The following is a 10261-nucleotide window of genomic DNA, read 5'->3' as shown; positions in this document are numbered from 1 at the left end:
GGCAGTAGACTTAGTTCTTAAAGACGAATCAGAAAAGTTTCCTTTGAACCTCAGTTCCACTTAGGTAGCCGACAGACTGAGTGGTGGCCAAACTTTTGAAGGAATTATTCTTCTGCACTCTTTGAAACTGCAATTTGACACTATTCTTGATCAAACTATCTTCATCTCTTAGCCAGCTGTCTCATTAAGTATTTATTGCATAAGTGCCTAGCCTGTGTGAGCCATCAGTGTACAACAGGTTGAGAGACAAATACATGAGAGTGAACAAAGCCAAAGCACAAAAAGGATAATTGTTTGAGGATACAGTCAGGCCTCTTATCTTACTAGGTGTGCCAAGACTGCAAGGCCCTGTTGACAATTTTGCCTGAGCCATCTCAGGACTTACGTAACTAGTAACTTGTGGTCAAGGAGCAGGCTTAACTGCTTAAGAAGTGGATTCCTCACACTCAGTGTTAGCTGAACTGCAACATGAACCCCACCGTGTGCTTGCTATCCATCCAGGCCCATTGCATTGCCCCTGTGAAACTGGAGACAAGGGGAAGTGATGCAAATATGCTGAGGTTCGTTCTGAGGGCTGTGCCATGAGTGATAAAGTCCTTTGCCTCTAACCCAAGAGTCTCACGTCTTCTGTCAGCATTCTTGAGATTGTAACAGGCTAACTTACTCGTTTGTCAGTAGGGTAAAGTGAAATCCTGGAACTGAGAGTTTTGGCAACAAGGATGGGATGCTGACAAAGACATGATACTCTGAAAAAGGAACCATGGGCCAGGTTCTGGAATGCAAGACTCCCTGAGATCTGGTAGTGAATGCTCTAACCCTAATGATGGATACAGGGTGAGGGTTGGTGGAGATTAAGAGTTCCCACTGTCCTATCTATTCATGAACAGGAGGCAGTGTTTAGAGGCTTAGCAACACGAGGTAGGATTGAAACAAACAGTGCAAATGGTGCTTTGTGACTCCTGCAGGCAGGCAGAGGAAGGGATGTTTTCAAGATAAGGAGTCAACAACTCCTGTGGCTGAGTCAAGTCCCAAAACGTAAAATAAATGGTGTTATCAATAAGAACCTTGCTGTTCGATTGAGAGCCTTGGGTAGACTGAAAACAGAAGGTTATTTGGTTGAGCTGCAAGCAGTTGCAACACTGCTCAAATGCCGAAGTGAATGAAATGCCATGCCTAAAAGTGCAGAGCAGACCACAGCCGATTCAGCCGTAATGAGGGCAAGATGCTGGGTGCAGGAGTGACAGAAGGTGCTGAAGACTTCAGGGTAAAATGTGGTGGTATGCATGGGAGAAAATAGAAGCCCAGGGCCCCAGTTCTTTCTGGATGTTGTAGGGGCTCACCACTGCCACAGGAGAGGTAGTTGTCGGTGTTTCGGCACTGATCCTGGAGCAAGAGGCTAAAGGAGAAAAAAGGCTGAAAATTAAGTTTGTTGCCCACAGACAGCCTCTTCTGCAACCCTCCTGGCTGGGGGATCATGTGACCTGGCACTCATTTGCCACATGTAGCCCCTGACTTGCACACATTTTCAACTTGTTGGTCTGTGGTCTGTGTTCCTGTGATGGAAAAGGCTTTTTAACATGTTCTGTGGTAAGGAAGGGAAGCTTTGTGGGTGAGGCCTTTTGGGTGATTCAATGTAAAGTGCTTTCTAAATCTAAATGTACAATGGAATTGATGTGTTGTATGCCCACACTTACCTGTCTGATGATTGTCAGTGGGATTCTCCCTTTTGAGGGCTCCCACATGTACAGAGGTAATAATGGTCTGTGTAAATTGCTCCCTAACATGTCTCTGACCCCTCCTAGGTGGTCCTCCCGACACAATACAGAATCCCAGGAGGAGAAAGGGAAATTGCTGACTGACTTAATGGCAGTCAGAGCACTCAGGCCTTTTCCAACCCAGTGTGGCCACCTACCTGACCCAACCACCAAACAGCATCCACTTTGAAAAACAGGCACCTATTAATGTGCAGCTCTCAAAACTGAATACCTAACCCATGGAAACCTTGGGACTTCCTGGTGTGACATCTAGACTTTAGGGTGGGTCAACTCTTAATTGGAGGATTAACCAGATGGAAAGGCTCCAACAGGCCTTGCTAGTCACATAGAAATCATATATTTGAGAGGGCAGTAGCCTGGCCCTAGCAGTATCTCAATTTTACTTGAAAAATTATAGCTGTGCCTTTGGGGGAAATTTTGTGCCCAACTTAACTGCCATGGCACAGCCACTAGCTGATACCAGAATGGCTGGACTTAGTTCAATTGCTGGGCAGCAATTTGTGCCAAATCCCAGTGATATTTTTTGTAGCTATGGCTAATTCTAAAATGTATATGGAAAAGCAGAAGAACTAGAGTAGCTAAAACAATTTTGAAAAATAAAACTAAAATGAGAGGAACCATGCTACCCTCTTTCAAGACAGTGCAATACTGGTGGATGGATAAACACATAGATCAACAGAATAGAACAGAGAACAAGAAATAGCCTCACACTAATATTGTCAACTGGTTTTAGCAAAGGTGCAAAAGGAGAAAGTATTTTCAATAAATGGCACCAGAACAATTGGTATGATATAAGGCAGGCAAAACTTAAGAACCTCTACTTAAAACTCATACTTTATATATAAAACTTAAAATTGATCATAGATTTCAATGTAAAATATGAAACTTTTAGAAAGAACATAAAGTCGGCCAGGCGCAGTGGCTCGTACCTGTAATCCCAGCACTTTGGGAGGCCAAGGCAGGCGGATCACGAGGTCAGGAGATCAAGACCATCCTGGCTAAAACGGTGAAACCCCATCTCTACTAAAAATACAAAAAATTAGCCGGGCGTGGTGGCGGGCGCCTGTAGTCCCAGCTACTCGGGAGGCTGAGGCAGGAGAATGGCGTGAACCTGGGTGGTGGAGCTTGCAGTGAGCCAAGATCGCGCCACTGCACTCCAGCCTGGGAGACAGAGCAAGACTCCATCTCAAAAAAAAAAAAGAAAAGAACATAAAGTCTTCTAAGATGTAGGCTAAGCAAAGAATGTTTAGACTTTACACCAAAAGCATGATCCATAAAAGAAAAAAACGATAAACTGGACTTCATCAAAATGTAAAACTTTTGCTCTACAAAAGATCTGATAAAGAAGATGAAGAGACAAGCCTGGGAGAAAATATTTGCAAACCACGTATCTGACAACTTATAGAATGCATAAGGAAGTCTCAAAACTAAACAGCAAAAAGATAATCCAATACAAAATGGACAACAGAGATGAAAAAATATTTCACCAAAGAAGATAAATAACTAACACATGGAATTTGCTCAGCATCACTGACCATCTGGGAATTGCAAATTAAGATCACAGTAAGACACTACACACCTATCAGAATGGCTAAAATAAAATAGTGTCAACACCAAATGCTGGTAAGGATGTGGAGAAATGAATACTCATACATTGCTGATGGGAATATAAAATGGTACAACCATCCTGGAAAATAATTTGGTAGTTTCTTCAAAAACTTAAGCATATACTTATCATATGACCCAATACTTGCACTCCTGGGCATTTGTCGCAGAGAAATGAAAACTTATATCCACACAAAAACCTGTACACATTTGTTCATAGCAACTATCTGTAATAGCCAAACCTGAAATCCACCAAAATGTCCTCTCATAGATGGTTAACAATGGTACATCTATGCAGTGGAATACTACTCAGCAATAAAAAGGAACAAACTATTGATTCAACCACTTGGATGGATCTCAAGGGCCTTATGCTGAATAAAAAGAAAGGCAGTCTGAAAAATATCACATGCTATATTATTGCACTTACATAACATTATTGAAATGACAAAACAATAAGAGTTGGAAGGAAATTAGTGTTGGCCAGGGGTTAGGGATGGTGGGGGCAGGGAGGTGTGTGTGTGACTATGAAGGAGTGACACAAGGGACATCTTTGTGATGATGTCATAGTCGTATTGGTGGTGGCTACGTGAATCTACGTGTGATAAAATCATATAGAAATATACATAGACATTCACCAATGTCAGCTTCCTGGTTTTGATATTGCACATTATGTGAAAGGTACTCACTGGAGGAAACTGGCTAACGCATACACAGGGCCTCTCTATAATAGCAACTTCCTATGAATCTGTTTGAATTATTGAATTATTTCTATTCAATTACTGAATTATTTTAAAATTTAAAAAAAAAAAAAAAACACAGATGGCAGACCAAAGTTGTCAAATACGTTATGGTTTGCTGACCCCTGCTTTAGAGTAACAATTCAATAAATCAAATGTTATCTTAGTGCATTATGAGCTGTCAATATTACTACAACTTGGGAGCCATTGAAGATATCTTTAACAGCTAATACATTTGTTTCAGAAATTTGGGTTAAGCAAATGTACTTAATCCAAGTATCTTTGGATTAAGGTACTACCAATGTTGGTAAGAAACTACTAACATTCATTCTTGATGGTAATGTCAAATATATTCCACAACATTTTAGCCACTGATGTTATCTGAGCCTATGAATGCCAAGTGGTATACTGATTTTTAAAAGAACATGGCTAACTTTAACATGAGTAGTTTCACCAAGGTCCACTTGTGTACACATAGATGTGCTCATCCAACTATGCCTAGAGCTAGATAAGGGAATACTCATTTGGAATAATATAAAGAATAACAATTAAAAGTAAATTCTAGGTAGTCCCTACATTTGTGTGCATTATAGAAAGCGTAGCCAGAAGCTTGAAGAATGGATTCTTCTCTCTCTTTTCGTGGCCAGTAATCTTTCATTACCCTTTTATGTTCATTTTGAGTTGACTTATAAATGTGCTACCCATTGTTGGATTTTGGACCACTCCTGACAGATTTTCAAACTGTTGGCTCTCTTTTCAAAACTTCTAATATTGAGAACAAATCAGTCTACTCATTGGATAGACTGACCCTAAGATGTGTATTTTGCTCAGAGCCTTTACTAAGTGCAGAAGTCAAAATGTCATCATAGAAGTGTAAGGACTTTTAATCAAGTCATCACTGCTATGTAATGGCATGTACAATAAACTCACACAATAGGCTGCATGTGGTTAGGAACATTGCTGAGACAACAAAAATGCCTAATGCCTACTGGGAAAGGGAAAACTTCAGAAAACAATGGGGCTGTCACATGTTCCTATTACGGTATGTGCATGAAGGTTTTGATGCCAAGGAGAATATGCAAAACCTTAAGCTTCCCAGCTGAATTTACTTTTTTGTATGGAATTAATTCACTGTGTCTTCACTTTGGCAGGTGTATACACAGTAATGTTTGTTAAAATATCCAGACCCAGGAGCTTTAGGGGGCCCTCCTGGAGTTTTTGCTGAGTGACTTTAAAGACCATTTTTCTTCTGCGTGCTCACATTGCAGAGGTTAAGCCCATCTTCCAGGACTTTGCTAGTAGTAGTAAGAGATTATAAACACAATATGAAACTCTGCTGAAATAAAGTCCCCTTCTGAGAGCTACCATAACCACAAAGTAATGGAGATACGGCAAATTTGTAACAACAGGCAATCAAAAAGTCAGATGTCTAGGACTGCGTATAGTGTCTGTACTTACATTCAAATGTCTTCCTTGAGATCTGTAAATTCCACCAAATTGCCGTGTCCAATACTTTTGATAACAGAGGAAGGAGTTATCACAGTCTTCTCTGGCTGACTCCCTCATGCACAGCCCAGAGCAGCTGAATTAAACCTCCTCCAGTGTTATCTAAGCCCTAATTACCCCAGCACGGGCTCTGCAGAACCCTTTTCCCTGCTTCCTCTATTCCGTCTTCTCACCTCCATCTCAAAAGAGACTGCCACAGGTGACAAGGCCAGTCCTGTCCTTCAGTTTTGGAAGAAAAAGGCCCTTGGCCTGACTAAGGCCATCCTCACTCCTGTCCCTACTCGCTGGTTTTTATACCTTCACTTCCTTCTGCCTCCAAATATGCCCAAATGTCCTCCTGTCCTGGAAAGTGAAAAAACAGAAAGGAAAAGCACAACCTTTGCCAGCCCCTGCTGTTTCTCCTCTTCCTTTAGGTAAACCTGGCAGACCTCTTGCAGGGGCTGTCCTTTGCTTCCACAATAATCATTCCTGCCTCATTGAAGTGTAGGTTCACTCCTCCCTGCCCCTAATAGTCGGTGATCTTGTCCTTGTCAAATCTACTGGACTTGTTCCTAGTTTTATTGTGCCTTGACCTTTTTTAGTAGGTTAAGTGAAACAACCTCGTGTATTCTCAAGGACCTGGGACACCGTAGCCCTACATCAGTTGTAGCTGAGCTTCACTAACATAGTTCTGCAAGTCTCTGATAGCCTCCATAACATCACGCTTTCATCATTCTCATATGTTGGCGACCAATGCCCTTCTTCTTTCATCTCCTAGTTATGGGCATACCCAGAGTTTGACTCTTGGGCTCTCCTTCCTTTTCTCTCATTTCTGGCAGTTTCATCTGTTCTCACAACCTCAGTTCTCACCAAATTTTGATGGTCCCCAATTCTTTCTAGCTCTGAGCTCCAGCGCCCAAAACTCTGCCAAATTAGTATTTGCTCTGCTTCCACATACAGAAAATATCTAAGCCTACATCATCCCCTTGTCTCACAGCTCCCCAAGCCATTTCCTCCTTTCTTTTTTTTTTTTTTTTTTTTTTTTTTTTTTTTTTTTTTTTTGAGACGGAGTCTCACGCTGTTGCCCAGGCTGGAGTGCAGTGGCGCGATCTCGGCTCACTGCAAGCTCCGCCTCCCGGGTTCCCGCCATTCTCCTGCCTCAGCCTCCTGAGTAGCTGGGACTACAGGCGCCCGCCACCGCGCCCGGCTAATTTTTTGTATTTTTAGTAGAGACGGGGTTTCACTGTGGTCTCGATCTCCTGACCTTGTGATCCGCCCGCCTTGGCCTCCCAAAGTGCTGGGATTACAGGCTTGAGCCACCGCGCCCGGCCTCCTCCTTTCTTAAGATGGCCTTTCTTTTTTTTTTTTTTTTTTTTTTTTTCTTTTTCCTTTTGAGATGGAGTTTCAGTCTTGTTGCCCAGGCTCGAGTGCAATGGCACGACCTTGGCTCACTGCAACCTCAGCTTCCTAGATTCAAGCAATCCTCATGCCTTATCCTGAGTAGCTGGGATTACAGATGCTCACCACCACACCCGGCTAATTTTTGTATTTTAAAGTAGAGACAGGGTTTTGCCATGTTGGCCAGGCTGGTCTCGAACTCCTGACCTCAGAGGATCCGCCCACCTTGGCCTCCCAAAGTGCTGGGATTACAGGCATGAGCCACTGCGCCCGGTCAAGATGGCCTTATTTTATAAGTGACATTACCCACAGTAAACCCTGGGACATCCCCAACTTCCCCATGCTATACAGAACCATCCAATTAGATCTCAACTCCCACCAACCCTTTTGTCCATTATCTTGATCATATATGATTGGTTCATTCCACCCCATTTATCACCCTAGTTCTGTCCTTTAGTGCCTTAAGCCTAGGTTATTGCATTAACCCTTGCACGGACCCTTTCTCCAATATCTCTCTTCTCCACCCTAAACCACCCGCCATGGACCAGACCAATTACCCTAAAGCAGTGCCTTCATCATGATACTGCAATCAAAATTTGACACTTACAAGATAAAGACTGAAACCCTGTACCTGATATTTTAGGTCCTCCATCATCTGGCACAACTATTCCTCTACATAAATCTTTCTAACTCTCTCCCCAGACCACCTTAAGCATACCAGGAACATGCCGTCTTAGCATCTTTGTTCATACTGCAGTCGTGACATATTCTTCCTGCTGGGGCAAGCACCAAAGACTAGCTGGCCTAGGACTTGGAATTAGAAATACGTGAAGTGGCAATGAGATACCATCGCACACCAGTTAAGAATGGCGATCATTAAAAAGTTAGGAAACAACAGGTGCTGGAGACCATGTGGAGAAACAGGAATGCTTTTACACTGTTGGTGGGAGTGTAAACTAGTTCAACCATTGTGGAAGACAGTGTGGTGATTCTCAAGGATCTAGAACTAGAAATACCATTTGACCCAGCGATCCTGTTACTACGTATATACCCAAAGGATTATAAATCATGCTACTATAAAGATACATGCACATGTATGTTTATTGCAGCACTATAGCAAAGACTTGGAATGAACCCAAATGCCCATCAATGATAGACTGGATTAAGAAAATGTGGCAGATATACACCATGGAATACTATGCAGCCATAAAAAAGGATGAGTTCATGTCCTTTGTAGCAACATGGATGAAGCTGGAAACCATCATTCTGAGCAAACTATCACAAGGACAAAAAACCAAACACTGCATGTTCTCACTCATAGGTGGGAATTGAACAATGAGAACACTTGGACACAGGGTGGGGAACATCACACACCGGGACCTGTCATGCAGTGGGGGAATGGGAGAGGGATAGCATTAGGAGAAATGCCTAATGTAAATGACGAGTTAATGGGTGCAGCAAACGAACATGGCACATGTATACATATGTAACAAAGCTGCACATTATGCACATGTACCCTAGAACTTGAAGTATTAAAAAAAAATAGGTGAGGGAGGAATGTAGACACCGGTTTCTTTGGATAGATCTGAAAGTGTGAGCTTTTACACATCTGAGTAAATTTTTTTCTCATAAAACATCTTACACTCTCAAGGTGTGAAACTCCAGGAGGGATACAAAAATCTATTCAACCTGTAACCTTCAGGAATATAATCAAATATTATATAAGTAATTTAATTCAAAATGTTATAGAACTTTTTGTTGTTTAATAGATATAGAGCTTCAGTTTTGCAAGATGAAAAAGTTCTGGGCTGGGAGTGGTGGCTCATTCCTGTAATCTCAGCACTTTGGGAGGCCTAGGCAGGAGGATTGCTTGAGTTCAGGAGTTTAAGACCAGCCTGGGTGCCGGGCGCGGTGGCTCAAGCCTGTAATCCCAGCACTTTGGGAGGCCGAGACGGGCGGATCACGAGGTCAGGAGATCAAGACCATTCTGGCTAACCTGGTGAAACCCGTCTCTACTAAAAAAAATACAAAAAACTAGCCGGGCGAGGTGGCGGGCGCCTGTAGTCCCAGCTACTCCGGAGGCTGAGGCAGGAGAATGGCGTAAACCCGGGAGGCGGAGCTTGCAGTGAGCTGAGATCGCGCCACTGTGCTTCAGCCTGGGCAACAGAGCGAGACTCCGTCTCAAAAAAAAAAAAAAAAAAAAAAAAAACCAGCCTGGGCAACATAGTTGTTAGCAGCTGCAAGTATCCAAGTCACACAGGTCTGCAAAGTATGTTACCAGCAGAACATATCAGTATCCATACAGGTCTACAGCAACCTCAATTCTTACCTCCTCAGAAGAAAGAATTCGACTGAGAAGCATAAGGTAGAAGGAGAGATGGAGGCAAGTTTTAGAGCACAAGTGAAAGTTGATGAAAAAGCTTTAGAGCAGGAAGGAAAGAAAGTATACTTGGAAGAGGGCCAAGCAGACGGCTGGAAAGGCAAGTGCACAATTTGACCTTTTAACTTGGGGTTTTATGCACTGGCATACTTACAGGCTCTTGCATCCCTTCTCCCACCTCCTAAGATCTTGTTAGGAAGCAGCTGATCACCAGTTTCAGGTGTTTTCTATCTATTAGAAGATGGCCGTTCCCTGGTGCCAGCTGTGACCAATTATTACTTTAGCGAGACAGTTAACAACCGCCTGACCATCATCTGATGGCCACCCAACACTCCTGGTGTGTGTGAGGCGGGGGGCCCTCCCCCAACCTGCTCATACAACACTAGCTACCCACTGTAACATAGTGAGACCCTGTCTCTCACACACACACATACACACACACACATACACACACATACACATACACACACACACATACACACACACACACACATACACACACACACATACACACACACACACACATACACACACACACACACATACACACACACACACACACACACACATACACACACACACACACACACACATACACACACACACACACACACATACACACACACACACACATACACACACACATACACACACACATACACACACACACATACACACACACATACACACACACATACACACACACACATACACACATACATACACATACACACACACACACACACACACAAAGCCTGGCACGGTGGTGTGTGCCTATAGTCCCAGCTACTTGGGAGGCTGAGGCAGGAGGATCACTTGAGCCCAGGAGATTGAGGCAGTGAGTTATGATTGTGCCACTGCACTCTGGCCTAGATGACAGA

Source organism: Macaca mulatta, chromosome 3 (genome assembly GCF_049350105.2).
Source record: "Macaca mulatta isolate MMU2019108-1 chromosome 3, T2T-MMU8v2.0, whole genome shotgun sequence".
Classification (NCBI taxonomy): Eukaryota; Metazoa; Chordata; class Mammalia; order Primates; family Cercopithecidae; genus Macaca; species Macaca mulatta.
This window is presented reverse-complemented; position numbering follows the sequence as displayed.